The sequence below is a fragment of the Lissotriton helveticus genome, chromosome 1_2, assembly GCF_964261635.1.
Source record: "Lissotriton helveticus chromosome 1_2, aLisHel1.1, whole genome shotgun sequence".
In the NCBI taxonomy this organism is placed as follows: domain Eukaryota; kingdom Metazoa; phylum Chordata; class Amphibia; order Caudata; family Salamandridae; genus Lissotriton; species Lissotriton helveticus.
In genome coordinates, this window is record NC_136058.1 from 112,363,416 (window position 1) to 112,385,107 (window position 21,692).

At 46.0% G+C, this 21,692-nt stretch overlaps 1 protein-coding gene across 2 annotated transcripts in view; it reads left to right on the top strand.

Annotated features, from left to right (window-relative positions):
* Nucleotides 1–12,063: 12,063 nt before the first annotated feature.
* The window catches only part of PSMA4 (proteasome 20S subunit alpha 4), a 162,434-nt gene continuing 152,805 nt past the window's right edge, over nucleotides 12,064–21,692 (top strand). The window contains exon 1 of one of the 2 annotated variants that reach the window (XM_078669740.1): nucleotides 12,064–12,212. The gene's annotated coding sequence lies outside the window, so the exon portion shown is untranslated. The remainder of the gene's footprint in view (nucleotides 12,213–21,692) is intronic. The other variant, XM_078669746.1, reaches the window with a different exon arrangement.

Sequence of the window (21,692 nt, forward strand, 5' to 3'; positions counted from 1 at the left end):
GTCGTGATTTTTTCACAACAGTAACGTAATGAGACAGAGATTTGGATGATTTAAGTGTACTAGAGTATAATACTAATCATTTTAATATTTGTTATCGTAGGAAAGAAACTGCACCTCCAGTAAAACGGAAACCTTTGCACATCTGTGCTAATCAGCTTCTGGTAGGGTGTATCGTAACCACGATTATATAAGTTTCTGACTGAATTAATGTTTTTGTTATTCACACAATTTTTGTAGCACCTTTGCAGTAGCGTATATCATTCTTGGTCCTGACGAAAGCCGGTTTATTGTCACCTATATGGCTGAAACATGTCAACCTCTGTCCTATTGCTATAAGATAGTTATTTGTTCAAACTATCAGCTCACGTTTTTAATCTTGACACTAGGATGACCGTCATTAAAAAAAAATTCTGTGTGTCCCAGTAGTCATTTTTAATCTTCACATTTTTCGTTTGCACTGCAAATTATCAGCACCACTGACTGAGATCACACTTTGGTTGGGCCGATCATCAGTCTTGAATTAAGTGCAGTTGAGTTCCCCCTAGTTAGGGGTGGACTGCACTGGGTTCATGTGACCGTTCCCAGATGACGATGCTCCGCCAGTGTGGTGGGCTGATGGGATTCATCTCAATATAGTGAGGCTGAATTTGTATTGCTCTTAGTTTCTACGATTTTCTATCTAAGTTTTCTGTCTCTGTACGGTTTGACCAGTAGTCTCCTATTTTGTTGTTGTTGTTGTCAATTTGTGCCATTAAGGTCACCTTGGCATAGTAAAGACTAAGAGCAGAGTCAAACAATCTTAATAGTGGTTGAGTGTAGATAAAGAGATTCAAAAGTTGGTGACGGGATACATCAAATGTATCAATTTTGACAAGGCAATGGTTACATTTAAACCGCCCTTATATCCTTCTGAGGTTCCCTATCGGCCGTGGGAAAGAGTAGGGTAGACATTTTTGGCCCTGTACAGAATGTAAAAGGTTTATCCAAACTAATCCGGGTGATGGTGGATCATTTTTCCACATGGCCGGAGATCAGGGTGGTACAGAAGGCGGATTAATGGGGTTTGGTGATTTTCTTGGAGGAGGTGTTTTGCCGGGAAGGCCTATCCAAGGTTGTAGTTAGTGGCAACGGGGACAGTTCATTTCAGATGTATTCAAAACTTACATGAAGAAAACTGGTATTATCCATAAAACCACAGCCGTGTATCATCCTGAGGGGAATGGAAATGTTGAGAGCTTCAACAGGGTAATAAAGGCATAGTTGAATTATCTAACAGCAACGGTATGGAATGGGAAGATGAATTAAGGAAAAACCATTGATGATTATAGAGTGATTCAGTGTGATGGGACTAAAAATGGACCATTTGCGTTAAAGAGGGGAAGATCTCCACACACAAAGGATAACATGGGGTGGTTAGGGTACACCAAAATAGTTAATTGGTCATCGAGTAGAGTGAGGGGTTGCATGGAATCTAGGAGGGTGAAATACAAAGATATGACATTTTGCATGGGAAAAAGGAAGTAAACCTCAAGGTGGGAGACTTTGTGAAAGTTAAAAAGGGTTGACTTGTGCATAAAGGAGAGAGCAGGTATTCTAAACCTTTTCAGGTGATTAAAATTATGTGTAATTCTGTTCTGCTTAGCGAAGGGAAGGTGTGGCATGCTAAGAGGTTAGCATTGTTCAAAGGAAATAACCAAGAACATGCTCTGAGAACTAGAGGATATGCGTCTGAGAATAGGAAGTATGAATGGATAGATAATATGCCATCTGGTGAGGGTGATCTGGGTCGTTCCCAGGTTAACACAGCAAGGTCAGCTGAGTGAGAGGGCAGAGAGGTGTGATAACACCAGCAATGTCACTAATAATAAAAACACTAATCAGACCCTTCAGGATTTCACGATTTGCCGCGAAATCGGAACTTTTGTAAAAATGCCGCGATTTTTACAAAAGGGCCGGCGAAATTGGCACTTTTGTAAAAATGGCGGGATTTTTACAAAAGTGCCCGCGAAATCTAGACATCCAGACCCCTTTCAAGAGGGAGGAAGCGGGTCTGCGGAGGGGTGGGGGCGGGGGGAAGAGCAATCTGGTTGTGCAAGAAAAGGAAATGGCTCACCAGTCAGTGCCCCCCTCAATCTCTCGAGACTTCCAAATAGCCCATTTCTCTCCCGAGAATGCTTGCAGCTGTACTTTTTTCTTTGGATAAAAGCACTTGGAAATATTTTTTACGTTTTGTTTAGTGCATGATTTATTATACGGTCATGTTTGCCAAGTTTCAGATTATTTATGTGTGACAGTTCCATGGTTTTAGTGTGCTTTTGTGTGTCATTCCATGCTTTTTGTGTGACACTATGAGTGAAACTTAATTGCGATAAAAACCAAGCAGAAAAATGTACGAAAAGATAAATATCAGAAAGGGCCTCACTTGGTGCCATATGAAGAGGTAGAAGTGCCAATTGCTTTTGATTCAAAAGTGCATGCACTGAGGTAGTGCTGGTAACTTGCTGCCAGGGTTGGATGGAGATGCAAAACCGGCCTGGGCACCCTAAAAAAGTGGCCCACATTTGCGGATTGCACCTTTGGCAGATGCACACAGTGCAGTTGATGAGTTTCATTTCAACCAACGCTTGCATTAACAGATCTTCTTGCTAAGTAGAAGCTGGTACACATGTTTGCATATATTTATCATGAACGTGCTGTAGCCCTACTAGCTCATGACCACACCCTGGCACACATAATTATGCATGTGTGGTACTAGACACTGTTCACAGTCTGGGTGGAAAATATACTCTACAACACTCTATGCCAACTCTATGCCACTCTGCAATACTATTCCCCTCACCACTACTCTAAGTAATTCTGCAGCGTGCCCAGTGTGCAGAGGGCCCTGGGGGGATTGCTTTTGGGGCAATTATTCATTAGTTTATGTCCTATATGCAGCCTTGAAGCCAAACAAAGTGTCTACATTGTAAATAAACCAAAAATACATAGCTTCATGTTTTTAAACAACTAAAAAAACTAAGATATCTGTGTTTGTTGTAGGAAAAAACGCCAAATAAAATGCCGCTAAATTTCCATATTTGTGCCGCTAAATTTCTATTTTTGTGCCACTAAATTTGCTAATCCATGCCGCTATATCCTGGGGGGTCTGACTAATAATGAGAACTTTGCAACAAAAATAACTAGATCTGGAACCTAAATGCCTTGATGACTTTGATGTAGCAGTGAATGTAGTAGCATAATGGGTGGTTACACTTTCTCTGTTTAAAATGAAATGTTATCCCCTGTTTGATACACTGTATTCGGGCACACTTTAAACTTTCCTTTTCCGTTCTTTATATGGTTGATTTAATGCATCTGGAAAAACAGTTGTGTATGGATATGTTGATTTTATATTCCACAAAAACAGTTGTGTTATACCATGCAAATCTAAGGATTTTCAAGCTATATTGTATATACTCTAAGCGGATTTATAGCAGCCCGCCACGCCAGCGCCCTGCCGTGAGACCAACAAACCTGGTGTCAGACCACCTGCCGGAATACGAGTTTAATCTTGGTGGGCGGTCCTGCTGCAGTGGTCCCACGGCGGTGCCTTTCTAAGGCTTAAAGCAGTGGTTCCCAAACTTTTTTGACCTGTGGCTCCCTTGACCTAATTAGCAGTTGGCCGTGGCTCCCCACCATTTTTTTACCGGGGGGGAGGTGTGTAAGCCCGACCTTGGGAGTACTTCCTGATGTCTTCCGTAAATTAATTGGGATGCTATGAAGAATGAAGGTATTATAATCATATTTGTAACAAAATAAAAATATAATAGTTTTTTAATAAAAACTTGTTAAGTGAGAAACATTACAAGATTAATAGCGCACACACGCTTTGAACTACGGCTACGTACAAACCAAGTGCGAGTAGAGAGGCTGCTATTGCTGGAAAGAAAACATGGAGTCCCATTCATGAAAGGAAACATAAAAATATGGGCAAAGATTTAATTCTCCGACTGAAGATATTTTTAGGCTGATTTCATATTCACCAACATTCCAAGTAGAGGGCATGCAAAGCTGTGGAGGTGGAAAGTTTCCAGGCATACCACTTGCGATACGCAGTTAGGCACCAAGCAATCCCAATCAAATGCCATGCCGATCTTCTGCCCAACCTCTGTTTTTTACTTGAACTACAGTTTACACCCTTGTTTTACACGATCTTGTCAGTATTTAAAATCTAGTTCAAGTTAAAAACGGAGGTTGGGCAGAAGATCGGCATGGCATTTGATTCATAGTAGTATAGTTGCATCCTTTTGGTAATACTGGTGCTGATGGACACTTTGCCCAATCTGCTCCTTTACCTTTAAAATGTATTCAGTCAAAAAACTTGGGATCGCAGCACGCTTTGTACATGCATTCCCAGAGCACTGTCTCATGTTACCTATTTTGACACCAGCCATCTAGGATTTCGAGTGTTTAAAAGGCAAAGCAACATCTAAATAATTTAGTTCCTAAAATTATCTTGCAGAGTAACCAAAATTGAGGACTGTCAGGAAAGGCAATAAAGAGTCTGCAGAAAGAAAACCGTATCCATCACATCCAGCATTACCAAAGGTTTGCAACTTTTTCGCTGAGGGGGAATACTAAGGAAATACCAATGTTAGGCCTGAATTTGCTGTTTATGTCGCGTAATAATATGTTACCAATACGTGCTCATTAACCATAATATCGAAAACTACTTCTACCAGGTCATTTACAATAAATGCTAGGGGAGCCAAATGTGCATCTGTAAGCTAATTGGATCTGGGGGGAACTTCATGCCTGCATTCTGATTCCTTAACGAGCTCCGTGGAGCTGGCCTTTTTACACTAAAAATAATGCAGGTGATACAGGTGTAAAACGGAGGTTGGGCAGAAGATTGGCATGTCATTTGATGAATAATTAATGATAATGAAATGCCATGCCGATCTTCTGCCAAACCTCAGTTTTACACCCTTATCACCTGCATTAGTTTTAGTGTAAAAAGGCGTGCTCCATGGAACTTGTTAAAAAAATCAGACATCAGAAGCCGAGCCGAGGCCTTCCCTCTGGCTGCTTTAACAAGCTCCGTGGAGCCCGCTTTTTTACTGTCCGGCTTCTTGGCTTGTGTATCACTGCCGTACTCCTGTTGTACTAAACAGGAATCCCTCCCATGCCAGTTCCTTGCCTCACTTGCGAAGAGGATCCCACGGCGGGCAGAAATAACGTGCCTCAAATGGTCAGAGGCGAGCTGCTTATTCCAGTAATGGCTACTACTATGCCTGTGAAAGCACGTACGACGCTTACCTACGTGCGCTCTTGAGACAAATAATTCTATTTCAGGACAGGAGGCTCCGATTATGCTTTGTCTCATTTCTTTATTAGAAATGCCCAGCAGCCATAAAAACAAGTAAAAAACTACAAAACCCATGAACACTTGGGCCATAACCATAGAGTCTACAGTATATAAGGTGGTGTAGATAGTCCCACTTCCTCTTTCTTTGCTGCTCCGCAGCCAGTTAAGTGTTCTTTTGCTTACCTTATTGCTGTTTAGCTGGTACTTGTTTGACTTTCAATTGCGACTGTTTGCTTGCCTCGCACGCTATTTCTAAGCATTTCTAGACACTCTTGTGTGTTGCTGTCATTTGCTGGTGTTCCTTTTCGCGTCTCCGCGCGACGTGGCTGGGAACGAGTGTCTCCTCCCTGGAGGTCGGGCGCATAGCGCCTATTCCTTTTCTGGTTGTGGAGTGGGAGTTTTGGGTTGGTGGCCTCGCGCTCCTAGTGTTTAGCGCGCGCTACCCGGTTCCTGCAGGCAGCCGGTTTTCCGCACATGCGCGGTGTGCATTTCCGGCGCTCCATGTTTACTTTCTGTCACCGGAGCTTCCCAGAAGGTCGTCCTTGCGGCGCACACGCCCACAGCCTCAGAACCTGACCCTTTCGACGCCGGAGACTGAGGAAAGGTCTCCGGCTGTATAATTTGCATAGGCACTGCCTAGAGTGACGTTTTTTATTCCACGGCAAGCCCTCCCTCCACCTTCTATTATTTGTCGAGTAGTTTTCACTACATTCTACGCTTGCTGTGAGGGTTTTTTCACTCCCCTGGAACTGTTGCATTTGGCAACCCATATTTCAATCACCTTGTGGGCACATTGCACGACATTCAATACAAAATGTCTGATTATTATTATGACGAGGAAGGTGATTATGACGACGAGGCTCCTGATTCTCTGGAACAGGATTTAGTGGAAGCATTGGATAGGGGAGTGCAACACTCCATGAACAAAGCGCTAGTTCGCGCCATAACGCCTTTAAAACATCATTTGACACTGTATGCCAACAGCAGGGTTGGGTGCCTGCTTCCAAAAAGTCTTCCTCTTCGCCAGCGAATCCCCATGCCTCTGATTTCCGTAAATTGGCTCAGTCATTAGCTTCCACTACGGCTACGGTTGATGAGGACCTTGCAGGTGAGGACAATCAATCTTCCTCGTCCTCGGAGGCTGCTCCTCCACTGCCAAAGAAAAGGAAATGCAAGGAGCATTTCGTGGATGCCCCTACACACCCACCTGTCCTGACATTTGAACCTGCAGATATTGTCCACCCGCAATCTACTGCGTGGCTCCCGTCCCCTGCCGTGGCGGAGTGTGTGCAACAGCATGTCCGTCGGCCCTTTGAAAAAGAAGTTTGTGCCCGTCTCCGCTCCGAATGTCCACGGCCCGATCTGGCGGATCATTTGGCCGACACTCCCCGGGTGGACCCCACCATGATTACATATTTGCGCAAATTCGCAAAAGATCCTAAAAAGGGTCTCGACAGGTCCTGGCGTTCGTGCCAGGACAAGGTTCTGGATCTCCTGGGCCCCCTCACCAAAATTTTGGATCTGGGTTTCCTCGCTAAGAGTACTTCTAGGATGGTTGACCCGGATGAACTAATAGAATGGGCTCAGCGCGCCATTTGTCAGTTGGGCAACGCCAACAGCGCGCTCTCCTGCGAGAGGCGTAGATCCATTCTTCTCAAGCTCGACCCCAAGCTGGCAGAGCTTTCAACTTCGGAGTCAGGCCCTGCAGCTCAGGGTTTGCTTTTCGGGCAACGCTTTTTGAAGGAGTTGACCCAATTTGTTAATACCTTTAGTGGCCTGGACAAGGCCCAAGCCTCTCTTCGCCGGTCCTTCCGTCCGGTTTTCACCAAGGCCGGTCGAAATAGGGGACGTTCGTCCGGCCGCGGTCAGCAACAACCCTCCCAAAGAGGGTACCAGTCCCGTAGAGGTGAACATCCAGACGCAGGCTACTCCCAGCGGTCAACTTTCTACCCATCACGGAAAGGATGTGGCCAATACCAGAAGGGCCGTTCCGGCGGACATTCCGGAGGCTATCAAGACTCCGCCACTTCAGGTGAGCCTGATTCCTGCATGCTCTGTTGTTCTGGGGGGCAGGATACGTTTTTTCCTAGAAAATTGGCGTTTGATCTCCAGCGATGCATGGGTGCTGGAGACAGTTCAGGGATACAAAATAGAATTTTATCATCCTCAACGACAGACCCATCCTCCCTCTCCTCTTTGTTTCTCTCAAAGGGATCAGGAGTTCATCACCGAGGAACTCAAGTCCCTTCTCTTAAAGGGAGCAATTATACCCACTGTGCGTCATCCGCAAGGGTTCGTCAGCACGATCTTCCTGGTGGAGAAGAAGGGAGGGGCCTCTCGCTTGGTGCTCAATCTCAAGGAGTTCAACGGGGGAGTGGTCTACAGGCACTTCAAGATGGAAGGTATCCATCTGTTGAGAGATCTCCTTCGCGAGAAGGATTGGATGGTGCGTCTGGATCTCAAGGACGCGTATCTCTCCATTCCCATCTTCCGTCCCCATCGTCGTTTTCTCCAGTTCCATTGGCAGGGGCCCTGGTACGAGTATCAGGTTCTCCCGTTCGGCCTCTCTTCAGCACCTTGGTGCTTTACGAAGTTGTTGAGGCCGGTCCTGGAATCTCTTCGGAGTCGAGGTGTGCGGTTGATCATTTACTTGGACGACATCCTCCTGTTAGCGGATTGTCCTCTCAAGCTCATGTCTCATCTGGACTGGACTATAGACCTCTTGCAATCCCTCGGTTTCTTGGTGAACACACAGAAGTCTGTGTTGACCCCGACTCAAGTCATAGACTTTCTGGGATTCACGGTCAATTCTCTTTCATGTCAACTTCTTTTGCCCAGTCAAAAGATTTGCTATATCAAACGGGAGTTGACTTCCATTATTTCGAAACCGACTGTGTCGTTGAGATCGTTGGCACGAGTAGTCGGTCTCTTGGCCTCTTCCCTACAGGTGATCTTCCCGGCCCCGCTGCATTACAGGGCGCTGCAGCGTCTAAAGATCCGTCATCTCCAGAACGGCCTCAGGTATTCCGATCAGATTCCTCTCTCGGAGAAGGCGAGGTCGGAGATGCAGTGGTGGCTGGATCATATGGAGGCTTGGAATGGTCGAGCCCTGTTCGGTGCCACTCCGGAAGTGGTGATAGAATCGGATGCCAGTCGTTGGGGCTGGGGGGCCCGTTGCGGTCCGATTTCGACGGGGGGTCACTGGTCTCCCCTCGAACTCTCCCTTCATATCAACTGTCTGGAGCTTCTGGCGGGCTCCTTTGCGATTCGATGCCTCTCTCCCCTTCGGTCAAACTGCTGTGTTCTTCTCCGCATGGACGATGTGTCAGTGGTTCGTTACATCAACAAGTTGGGCGGGACTCGGTCGCGGTTGCTAGCGGAGATTGCCAAGGATCTTTGGCATTATTGTCTGCAACGAAAGATCACGGTTATTGCAGAGTATCTCCCTGGCCGCAGCAATCTTGTGCCGGATTGGAATTCGAGGTACCTGAGGGACTTCAGCGATTGGAGGCTCCATCCCTGTGTGTTCCGTCGACTTCTTCAGACGTGGGGGCAGTGTCAGATAGACCTGTTTGCCTCTCGCCTCAATTCCCAACTCCCACTGTTTTACAGTTGGAGACCGGATCCCAATGCCCTGGCCACGGATGCTTTTCTCCAATCGTGGCCGATGGCTCTGTGTTATGCCTTTCCTCCGTTTCTGATGATCCCCAGAGTTCTGGCATACGCGAAACGGTATCAGACAGAGTTGATCTTGATTGCCCCTCTGTGGAGGGCTCAAGCGTGGTTCCCCATTCTTTTGGAAATGGCTTGTGCACTCCTGTTCCTTCTTCCCCAGAAGTGGAATCTCCTTCTCGATCCACTTCAGAGTCTGCATCCCCTCATTCTGTCAGGCTCCCTCCATCTCCTGGCATGGCGGATTTCGGGGAATGCTGGTCGGTCCCGGGCCTTTCGGCTGACGCTTCCAAATTCCTCAGTGACGCCTGGGCTCCGGGCACTCACAAGCGCTAAAGAGGATCTTGGAAGCGGTGGAGTGCTTGGTGTCTTCAACGACAAGTTGATCCATCTTCAGCAGATGTCTCTGTAATGGTTAATTTTCTGGCCTCTCTTGCCTCCTCCGGTTTGGCGTATGGTACTATCAATAATTTCTGTTCTGCTATTTCTGCAGGTCATCCCCACATAGACGGCAAGCCGGTGGGTGAACATCCCTTGGTGGCTAAATTGCTGAAGGGTATATGCTTGGCTAATCCTCCACGTCCTAAGTATGTTTCTTTATGGGAAGTTTCAGTGGTTTTGCGTTTCTTGGAGGCCTGGCCGGTCAATTCTTTGCTTTCTCGCAAACAACTATCTGCTAAACTGACTATGCTGTTGTGTCTGGTTTCTTGCAAACGGGTGTCTGACGTCCGTGCCTTAGATCTGGCCGGCGCAGCTTCACTCCGGAAGGTGTCACGTTTCGCCTCTCTCGGCGTACCAAGACCCATACTGCGTTCATTTCCTATCCTTCTTTTCTCACTCATCCCAATCTGTGTGTGGTACAATGTCTCAAGGATTATGAAGTAAGTACTTCTACTTTACGTACTGACATGCAGGGTCATCTGTTGATCGCTTTGCAGAAGCCTTTTCGCCCCGTTATCCCGGCTACATTAGCTCGATGGGTACGTTGGCTCTTGGCAGAGGCGGGCATTGATGTGTCTATTTTTGGGGCGCACTCTGCTCGAGGGGCGATGGCTTCTAAAGCTTTCTCTATGGGTGTTACACTTTTTGATATCATGAAGGCCGCTGATTGGTCCTCTGACTCTGTTTTCAAGACCTTTTATTATAAGCCTATTGAGAATGTTGCTTCTGTTGTGGTGGATCAGCTTTAAACAAGCATAATCGGAGCCTCCTGTCCTGAAATAGAATTCAAAATTTGCAAACATTCGTGACAAGAATTTTCAATTCTATTAAGGACTAGGAGGTGAGGATTATCCCACCCGTTATTTACATGCATTATTGTAACTGTTTGGAATTCATGATTATCTTCATGCTCTAATGTTCAATATGACTTGTTTCTCTTTCCCCACCCTTATGTTATATACTTCTGTTTACGCTGAATGTCTTTTATGGCTTTCTGTCTTTTTCAGGATCTGATCCCAAGTGATGTCCCTTCATTGAAGCCTGGGGTTTCCTGCCTTCTTCTTTGAGGATTTGGGATTCCTGTGTTTCCTCTGCGGTTCCATCCCTGGACCTTTCTTCATTCTCCTGCTGTTGGGATGTCTTCCTTGATTGATTCCTGTTAACTTTCGGATTTTACTTGAACGGTTTATCACCAAAGCAAGAGGAAGTGGGACTATCTACACCACCTTATATACTGTAGACTCTATGGTTATGGCCCAAGTGTTCATGGGTTTTGTAGTATTTTACTTGTTTTTATGGCTGCTGGGCATTTCGAATAAAGAAATGAGACAAAGCATAATCCTAGCCTCCTAGTCCTTAATAGAATTGAAAATTCTTGTCACGAATGTTTGCAAATTTAGAATTTTCTCGGATTATGCAGGAAGCAAGTATTTTGCGCTGCAGCTGCAATAAACTTCATTTTCCCAACGTGAGCGCGGCGCCCCTGGCTGCTCATGACGGCGCACCGGGGTGCCGCGGCGCACAGTTTGGGAACCACTGGCTTAAAGGATTGCCATGGAAAGGCAGCGCTGTGGGAGCACCGCAGCACGTTCTTGCAAAGGGAGAAATCCACCATATTGTGTGTTCCTCCTCTTCAGGAATTGGGGGGTGCAAACATGCGGGGGGAAGCACATAATGCATGCAACTCCCTGCACAGAGGCGAGAGGGCCCCCTGGGTTGCCTCGTTGCCACCCTTTCCATGGCGGGCTCACTGTCATGGATAGAGTCGCAGTGAGGCAACTTGTAATATGCTCGGCTGTGCTGCATCAGCACTGCCAGCATACTGTGGCCTCTGACCGCTGCAACACTGATGCTGGATCACGGATCCCTGGCGGTTGCAGCGGTCCTGTGGTGGTGCGACCACCAAACTCAGAATACTGACCCAAAGTGGCAATGTCTCACAGTGCTTATGTGGCGTCTGGAGAAGGCTGAGTCAATTCTTCGCATAACAGTATTGTCAACAAACCAGTAGAGGGCGCACATGTTGTATTGTAGATTATTTTTTTCCAAAATATATGAAAACGGTCATCAGGTGAAACAAACAGAATTACCCAATCCTGCATTCTCGATAACCATGAAAAAAAAGATCTCAAAACATCTGTTTGTTTCGCTGCGTTGGTCTGTTTCTACGGCCAACTGTCATATCGTTCAATACATTGAAACCATAGAAGATGATGATGCTGGGTTCGGTAGGGTAAGGTCTAAATCCGTGTGGCCCTCTTTACGATTGCTGTGTCACGGTTTCGCCGTACTCCCTGTGTGGGACACCATTTCTTGTGAAACTGCTTGATCATCACCAACCTTTTTACTTAATATGGTTCTATGTATGTTTGCTATCTTATAACATATTTTACTTTTTTAAATTATTGGTATTATTGTCCTAAATAGTTTATATTTTTCTTGCAAAAAAAAACCATGTTTGTTCAACGTGTTCAATGAATTAAATTGTCATTAGTCTAAGATGGCCTCCGAAATACCGCTTTATTGAAAGTGCTGCCTTCGAGTCTTTCTTTTGTTTCTACCTTTGTCCTCTTTCTTGCGTTTTTGCTTTCGCTTTCCCAGCCAATTCTCCGTGTATTCGAGCTTGTGTACGCATGCGCTGGCGACGGCCATGATTTTTTGTGTCTGAGTTCCTGTGTGTTACCGGTGTGGTTTTGGCCGGTTGGACTCTGTCATCAGAGTATCTCAGGATTAGAGTATCTCAGGAACCACGGTGAGTTTTGTGCTTGATACAACATTTCTTTTTCTGCGGGAGTTATTGGGTTTTCGGAGTGACTGGCTATGTTGTGACTGGCTTAAGGGCCCATGCGGTAATACGAGGAAGGGATCGTGACTGTGCACTCTTTAAGGATCCTTATAGCAAATTGCTCCGCCTTTGTACCAGCCTGAAATGTAAAGCCTCTATCTGTTCCCATATCGCTGGATGTCATCATTGCCTTTTTCTTTGCTGAAACACTACATTCAGCTCCTTTAGACGATTGTCGTGTTCTGTGGTGCCAGCCATGCTGCGCTAGTAACATACTTTATGTATATAGTATTGAACTCAAGTAATGTCACGCTCACCCTGCTCCCTTTTATTAGCCGGGCACCGTGGAGGAGTGATGGGTGTGGGCAAGTTTAGGGGATAACTCTTTTTGGAGAGTGAGTTGCCCAGTGATGTGTCCTGGCAGTCACTGCGTTCTTCCCAATGAAAACCCCCACTGTGATAGATGTGAACACCTGGACAGCCGATGCTGGCTGCAGATGGACGTCATTGCTAGTGTTCATAGTTTAACTTGACGGTAAGTCAGTGCGCGGAAACGTATACAGACGCGATCAGAAGCGTACATGACAAGCCTTTAAGAGTAAGCATGATGGTCCATCTTGCTGAAGCTTTTGATGATTAATGCTCTTCGTCCAAGAGATTAGACTATGATTTAGGGAAGGAGGGTTGCCAAAGTCATGTTTGTGATGTTTAACCATCAAAGGTAGTCTTCAGGAGAGCCCATCTATCAGCAGAATGTGCCTTGGACGTGTTGCCATTTGACTCTGTGTAGGGTGTCTTGGAGTTGCTTGTGTGCGTTGTTGCAAGACTGCCAATGGGCTGCTGCTAAGGCACTTGGAAGGGTGGTTCATTGGCAAGGTGTGCCGAAAGTCCACAGCACCGGTTGGGTGAGCAGACTGAATTTCAGTGGTCGGCTGTAGTTTCGGAGCACCATGAATGCTTTTGGAACTGCAATGTTTTATTGTTGTTCTGACTTCAGTCAGATTGTTAGCCTCTATAGGTGGTAGTATTAATTTATTTCTGGGAGGAATTGGCAGACTGGTCTTGACCAGTTTAGTAATGCATTCGACCTGGATGTCTATATGACCTAACAAGGCAAACAATATTTCCATGTGTACAGTGAATAAGTGACCAACGTCCAACCAATAGGCAGTGTAAGATACCCATCGCCTTTGAGAAATATCGAACCTCTTTACTCCTAGTTGTAGTTGCAAGCACTTACACTCAATAAAGTTGTCTTCTCTTAAGAATATTTTGACCTATGCTGCCCATGGCAGCTGTTGAGGCTGGGATTCTTACGGAAAGTGATTGGAAAGCACTTACTTTTACAGAATTACATTAGAGTTTGGAGACTTCTCACTGTACTCTGATGTTTCATAGAAGTTATATAAGCATGAACAAACGCAGCTTGCTTTTCGCAAATAGCTTGTTTTTATGAAGTGTTGATTAATACGGTAGTTTTGGCATTTTTAATCACTGTAAACAAACTGCATATTTCGGTGATTAAAACAGTGTCGTGGATCTATTGCTTGGGACAGTTAATGCTCCAAAATGCAACATGTAAAGAGCAAGATATTTCGGTTTGAATAGTAATAATTCTGGGGATGTGGTTAGCAGCAGTATTTGGGCTTGGCCAGAGCCCAGCAAAACCTGTCAACCCAAAACTTTAAAAAAAATCCTAGTCACATTCTGCGTAGTCCAAGGTGGTGTTTGTGTCAATCTAAGATGTTTTTTCGTGGGTCAAGAGGAGCGTCTCATCCCAGTGGAAGTACGTGGCTGGGGCCTTGTGGTGGGCTTAGTGTTCTCTTCTTCCGGCGTCACTTCCAAGTAGAGAAAAGACCAAGCTTCCTCTAGGTTACGGACACTGTGAGCCTTGTTCCCAACAAAGATGAGTCTAATGGGGTATCCCAACTTGTATCTGATGCCTTTTTCCCTATGGGGAATTCAGTAATAGGTTGGAGAGTTCATCGGCATTGCAGAGTTGTAGGGGAAAGATCCTGATAGAGCCATACTTTAGTCCCTTCAAAGGTGATTGCGCCCTGGTCTCGAACACTGACACAATGGCCCCTTTCTGGCAATAATGGTGAAGGCAGATCAAAATGTCCTGTGGCATGCCTGTTGACATAGCAGGCCTGCCAGCCGTATGGGTGCCGTCTTATACAATGCCTTGTTCCAGACGATCTAGTGCCACATGGCGAAAAAGACTGTTGACATAGTCTTCTAGTTTCTCATCATCTGCCTCGAGTGGGACCCCTTTGATTCTAATATTAGAGCACCGTGATCTATTTTCAAGTTCTTCCCACTGGTACTGCAGTTCAATATTTTTATTGCGTAGTTCTAACAGCTCACGTCGATGGTCGTCAAGTTCTTCCTCTTGCAAGTCACCGATCTGTTCCAGAGTATTCACCCTTTGGACCAACTCTCCGAAATACCCTTTGATGTCTTTGACTGCTGCGGCCCTGTAGTTTTTGAGGACTGCAATGTCATCTCTCAAAGTGCAAAAAGATCTTCCAGAAAGCCCATGTAACTGGTGCACCTCCTCCTGATTGTCTCGGCGGCTACTTTCGCTGAATTAGGCGCTGAGGGTGAGGCTTCTTTATGATGGTCAGGTTTTATGGCAGGGGTCTGGGTGACAGTATCTTTGAGGGTCGTGTGGACAGCCACTCAGCGCCTTGCCAAGCTGTATGTATTGCCTAACGATAAGGGGGACACTCCAGGCAGATGCAGCGCCACTGGGGCCCCCGGAAAGAGCGAAGGGGTGCCAATGGAATCAAACCCAGTGCCGCCAGGTACATATGGGGACCTCCAGTGCCATGAGTCGTCATAGTGAGTAGTCCATTAAAGAAATGGGGTAACCCAAAGCGGTACTGGACCTGGGTAACGTATTAATATAAAAAGACAATGGTCCGAGACCTATTATTTTAAACGTGGAAAAATCACTTAATTGTGATTTTTCCACGTTTAAAATAATAGGTCTCGGACCATTGTCATAGTGAGTAGGGCTCCCCAGTCTGAGTTGACCACCGTGCTGACTGCGTGTGGATCTGATTCTGGCCGCTATGTATTTGCACAGGTATAGTGTCCACAGAAAGTAGATATCGCCTGGTGCAGCCCAGGGGAGCTTTAACACACCTGCAGCGGTTGAGGAATGTTATTCACAGCTGCATCGCCCAACGTACTTCAGCCTGATGTAGAGGAACCTGTTGGGATCTCCAGGGCTTGCCAATAGCCCAGCTTATATGCACTAGTCTGCTCCCTGTGATTGGTAGAATAGGGCACTTTCATTAGAATCCATTGGTAGGTTAACATTGCCACCAGTTATCCCCCAGGGCCCAGACTAATCATATGCCACAGTTAATTTGCGGTATAGTCCCAGCCACAGATATCCCGACTTGCCTGGCTGACGTTGATGCTGCTTTGTATGCCGCTCCGATGTTTAGTTTGAGTTGAGGGAGGAGCTGCTCCTGAGTCAGTCGGCACAGCCTTCGCGGAGGCCCTGCACCAGCTCCAAAATCACCAGCGTGGAGGAGTGAGCCCATTCTCGCTTGCTTGCTGAGCAATCCATCCCGCTGATGCGGCAGGCGTAAGGGGGTGCCTATACAGCGCCACGCAGGTCTATTGGTCTGGGTAGGCTCTTGGAAGGTGGGCACCGGAGCAGCCTCCATGTTGCTTCTGACTGCAACTGGGCCGCCAGTCTTCACTTAGTGGATTAGCAGCCTGTTACAACCCCCGTGCAGCAGCGGGTACAAGTTTCACATGTCTGGTACCTCCCCCGCCAGGATTCAACAATATGAGGGTCTGGAGCACGACGCAACAGTCACATTCACAGATCGGTGCGGCGTAGCTCTGTGAATGAACCGCTACACATGCGTCCTCTTGGACACACCCGCCACTCCCTCAATATCACATCTGCAGTCTAACAAAAAGACTACTTGATGCTCCATCATCCCATCCTAGATACAAATGGAACAATGGACCCTTCCTCGAAATGGCCTTGATGAATAATGCATCCAAATAGTGGTAAATCATGAAAACTAAAGCCCCTACCCTTTCTATAGCTCTCTATCTCCGTACTGCTACTTATTGTACTTGTTTGAAGTATTGATTGCATGAGGTCATCGATTCAGCTAAAGTGGTCTATAGGCAGACTTAAAAGGGCTTGTTCCCAGTGCAGACATCCTACAGGATGCTTATAACTTCTATGCATGCCCAGAAGGGACATGCACACAGGAAAAGCTTTATTTGTGTACGTAGTATTATTTATTTGAAGGTTTTATATAGCGCGAATCAGACTCTTTCGAGTATCAGAGCGCTTTACATGACAGGTAGAAATATATAACGATATAATGAGTCATGCAATAATTAAGTACAAGATACATCTAGAACAAGACAATGCGGTGCAAAGCTAGTGCAAAATGGCAAAGATATAATCGAAGAAAGAATATAAGTGAGGAAATGCAAGTAATAAAGTACGGCGAATAGAACAGAGAGTTCACGTGGATTGAGCCATGAGGATAGCTTTTACTTCTCTTTTGAAGGAAGCCGGGGAAGGGTTCATTCTAGTTTCACTGGGTAGAGCGTTCCAAATCCTTTGAGCCATACCGGAGAAGGACCGGTTGTAAGTTTTTTTTCTTGGCAAATCGCTGAGGTTGTATGAGAAGAGTCTTGGCACTCCCGAAAGCTCTGCTGCCCGCTGAGAGCACCAGTTTCTGAGCTAGGTATTGTGGGGTGTTGTGGTAGAGCGCCTTATGAGTCACACAATCAATTTTTAAATTAATTCTTGCTTCAAACGGTAGCCAGTTGAGGGTTCTCAGGTCTGGGGAAATGTGGGCGTTTCTCTTAGAGCCTGTAATGAGTCTCGCAGCTGAGTTGATCGTGGCTCTTGTCCGCATAAGGTTACTGCTCCGTATTCCAAGCGAGGGATAACTAAGGCTTTAACAGCTTGTTTGAAATCAAAGGCGGGCAGATAAGGTTTCAGATTTCGTAGGGTCTTTAGGTGGAAGTTGGCTCCCTTAGTTGAGGCAATGATGTGTTTCAGCATTTTGAGGTTATTGTCCAGCGTTACCCCAAGAGATTTTGCTAAGTCGACTATGAGCGGTTGTCCATTGAGAGCTGTTAGATGCTTCAACCAATCTGTGATAGTTTGAGTTTTGTTAGGGGGGGCGATTACAAGGAATTCTGTTTTGAGGGAGTTGAGTTTCAAGCGGTTTTCGGCCAGCCAGATTTGGGTTTTTTGTAGAGTGGAATTGAGTGATTTGATGTCTTCCAGAGAGTGAATTTTGATGTAGATTTGGGTATCGTCAGCATACATGTGGAATTGTATGTTGGAAAGGCTGAGAAGATCGGTGAGGGGTTCCATGAAAAGGTTGAAAAGGGTGGGAGAGAGGGAGGAGCCTTGAGGAACTCCCAACGTGACAGGCGAGGGGAAGGACAGGGATTGGTTGACCTTGAATCTTTGGGATCTGTTTTGGAGGAAAGAGGCGAACCAGTTAAAAACACTTCCAGATAAACCCATTCTGTGTTTCAAGAGATTCAGCAGGTTGTCGTGTTTGACGGTGTCAAATGCTGATGACAGTTCGAGGAGGATTAGCAGACAAGTGTCATCTAATACATGTGTCATGGTTGACTCTGTGCTGTGACCAGCTCTGAAACCAGATGGAAATTGGTTCAGCAGGTTGAAACGATCAATGTTCAGTTGAATGTTAACACATTTTCCCAGGAGTTTATCTAACATAGGGATGTTGGAGATCGGGCGATAGTTATTAGGGTCCGCTGTGGGTTTCTTAAGAATAGGCGAGACCTGCCCCATTTTCAGGGTGTCTGGAATGGAACCTTGCTGAAGGGAAGTATTAATGATCTTGGTTTAGAGGGGTAGTAGGAGAGGAGTGAAGTCTTTTATGTAGTTTGCCGGAAGCGGGTCAGAGAAGTGATTGGATGGATTCAACGCGTTTAGCGTTTTTAGTATGGTATCTTCACTGTAAATGTTGAAGTGGGACCAAGATGCGTTGTGTTTTAGTTTAAAAAGGAGGGAGATCAATAGCTGGGGCAGCAACAAGGGACAGTGATGGGCTCTCTTTCAGGCCCGAGATGGATATAAGGTCATTGAGTAGATCTGATTTAATGGATTCAGTCTTAGAATTGAAGAAGGAGGCAAATTCATCACAAGTGGGAGTAGCGAGAGGGTTGGTGTTAAGGACCTTAGGCAGGCTCTTGGTTTGGGTTTTGATAAGATTTTTTGGGGCGGTTCTTAGCTAGGTCAAGTTGAGACTTGAAGAAATCTGTTTTAGATTTTCAGATTTTTCTAAAGTAAGTGTTCCTGGAGGTCCTGAGAAGTTTGAGCAGGTCAGTTGAGGGTGTAGCTCTCCAGCGTCGTTCGATTATTCTAAGAGAGCGTCTGTCATCATTTAGCCTCCCATCGTACCATGGTTGTGAATCTTTAGAGGAGGTTCTATTTAGTTGCAATGGGGCAATTTTGTCTAGGAGGTTGTTAATGGAGTGAAAGTAGTGATTTGTCCGCTCCTGAACATCAGCTAGGTCTTCCGGAGGACTAAGAGGGTTTGAGTTATCTAGGGCTGTGAGGTCAGATCCTACGTTGTTAAGTTTTCTCTTCCAGATTTTGGTTCTCAGGGGTTGAGTAGGGAATCGAGTAATGGTTTCCGAGATTTGGAAAGTAATGATATGATGGTCAGACTAGTCGCATGGGAGTATCGAGTGGAGCTGGGTAGATTCCGCTTTGGATATTATTAGGTCGAGAGTTGCACCCTTGTCGTGTGTTGGGATTTTACATAGTTGGGTGAGATTGAGGTCTGTGAGGAAGGCTTTGAGGCGGTTTACCCCTGGGTCGTTGTGGTCGTTCCAGTGAAGGTTGAAATCCCCTAAGAAAATTTGCTTAGATTGTTGGTTGTCATTTGAATTAGACTGTCCATGAAGTGTTCTATGAAAGTGAGGTTATCTCCCGGAGGATGGTAGAAGGCGTGAAGAGAGCAGATTTGTTTGTTGTTATTGGCGATGTTTAAGCATAGGTATTCGCATGATGGTATGGCAGGGGCATTGGCATTGGTCGCTGTTAGGCCGATCTGGTGTATGCAAGCTATCCCACCGCCCAGCTTGTTAGCTCTGTCGAGTCTGGTTATGTTATAGTTAGGGGGTAGCAAGATGTCCATGATGGGAGTAGAAGTTTCCTTTAGCCAGTTTTCTGTTAGGATCATAATGTCAGGTTTGTTGGTGATAAGTAGGTCAGCTATATCTGCTGCATGTCTGGAGGCGGATCTACAGTTTAGGAGATACAGCTTATCTGAGGATGGGAGATGATAGTGGTGAGTTCAGCAGTGATGGGGATTCTAGTGAGGTTATTTTCTACAATGCCTCTGGGATTGAGTCTGGAGGCTCTATGAGTGTTGAGCAGAATGGTGGGTATTCTGGGGGCTGAAGGCGGGCTAACTGGACAGATTAAAAGTCCCGTGCTCTGAGGATGGTGAGGATGCTCGTAAGAGCGGAGGAGGGCCCCTAGATCTGATTCAGATAGAGGGTTTGATCCCCCTGATAGGGCGGGAAGTGGCGTTAGGGAATGGGATTGTGCTCCAACGTGGAGAGCTGTGAGCTTGGGAGATTGCGGGAAGACGATGGATGCGAGTATAGATCTTATGGGAAGGAGACGGATTGTGTTCATATTTATTGCATGTGGACTTTGTTTGTTGTAAGATAAGGTTGTGAAGGGTTCGGATATCCAATTTGACTTGCTGAAGGGAAGATAATATCAAGTCAAGTTTGGAATCAGGCTTGATAGTTTCATTATTAGAAGGGAGGACAGATGGAATGGACTGAGTAGTGGCTTCTATGGATGATGGAATGTCCAGAGTGGGGGTCTGGTCAAGTTTGAAGCCAGGCGAGATAGTTTCAATATTGGAAGGGTGGACAGGGGGAGTAGACTCTGAGGAGGTTTCTGTGGATACAGAAGTGTCTAGAGCAGTGGTGATAAGGGTGGGGCTGAGGGGCCAGAGGGAAGAGCTGTAATTGGAGGGGAGATATGAGGGGAGATATATGAGGAGCGGGGAGAGTGTATTGGGTGGTGTCCTTACTGGGATCCAGAGGGGAATTAGAGGGGGAGATAAGCAGATGGGAGGGGGTGGTAGATAAGGTGGAGGTAAAGAGAGTAGGAGGGGGAGAAAGTGTATGGTGAGGAGGGAAGGTTAGATCTAGTGTGGAGTTGGCGGGGCTGATGAGTAGGCAGGGTACTGAGAGCAGAGGAGGGGTGGGATGGAGGTGGTGAGTGTGCCAGGTGGGGAGGGAAAGTGGGAGAATTGATACTGTGATTGAGTGAGAGGGTTGTGAGGAGGAGAGGGTTGTTGGGTGGGTTGCAGACTAGGTCTGAAAGTGTTGTTGGGGGGGGAAGGGGTCTGGGAGATCAAATTGATTTCGGGATCTGGATGTGAGTTGCAGATATCAGCGATCAAGGACGGGGAGGAGGGGCGTGTTAGAGTGACTTTCTCTTTAATGAGTGGATAAATGTGATCAATCGTGTTGAGATCGTGGTTGTTGGATTGGATTAGGATGATAACAATATGATAGATATTCACTGTGGCAGCAGCGTTGAAGAATAGGGAGGGGAGTATAGATAAGGCGAATCTGTGCGCTGTTTTTTTCATGTTAGAGATCTTAAAGAGAGCGAGAAAGGCTTTTCTCCATTGACCTCTTCTTTTAGTGTAGAATATGTCGTCGTTCTTAATGAGACCATTGTTCATTGAGAAGTAAGGGTCAGAGATAGGGGTTTCCGGAAGAGACTTTAATAAGTTGTGTTTAAAGTCCTTGGCTGCTTTTTTTGAGAGGCGCGGAGGGTATGTGATGGAGTAGGTGCATTTGCCGGAGCACTCCATAGTGTGGGTGTCACTGAAGACAGGGAGGCAGGCCAGATGAGAGGCAGTCTAGGAAGTCTGGGCTGAGTGTGCTATTAGAGAGGACCGTTTAATGTGGTAAAGAGAAGAGGAGGGGAGAACAAGTAGGGAGGGAAGCAGCCCTAATAGGGGTAGGGTGAGGGTTGAGAGAGAAGCTGCCCAGGGTGAGGTGGAGGTGACTTTGTATGACAGGTAGGGCAGTCCTAGAGGGCTGTTTGGAATCAGTGGTAGTGAGGATCTGTAAGAGTATGTGTATATATATATATATATATATATATATATATATATATATATATATATATATATAGTAGTCTTTTTTTCTATTTTAGGAGAGATTCAGAATGGTAGCCCTTTTTTTCTGACATAGTTGGTTGCGGCCATTTTGCGTGCTCAGTGGAAGAGGTAATGAAGTCTTCTTTCTATTACCAAAAGAGCAGAATCATGGGAGGTAGTCCTATTTCGACTTTAATATACACACATACACCTACACTCACTCTTCATCAAAGAGCCAAACAAAAAGCGAAGATTTCAATTAGGG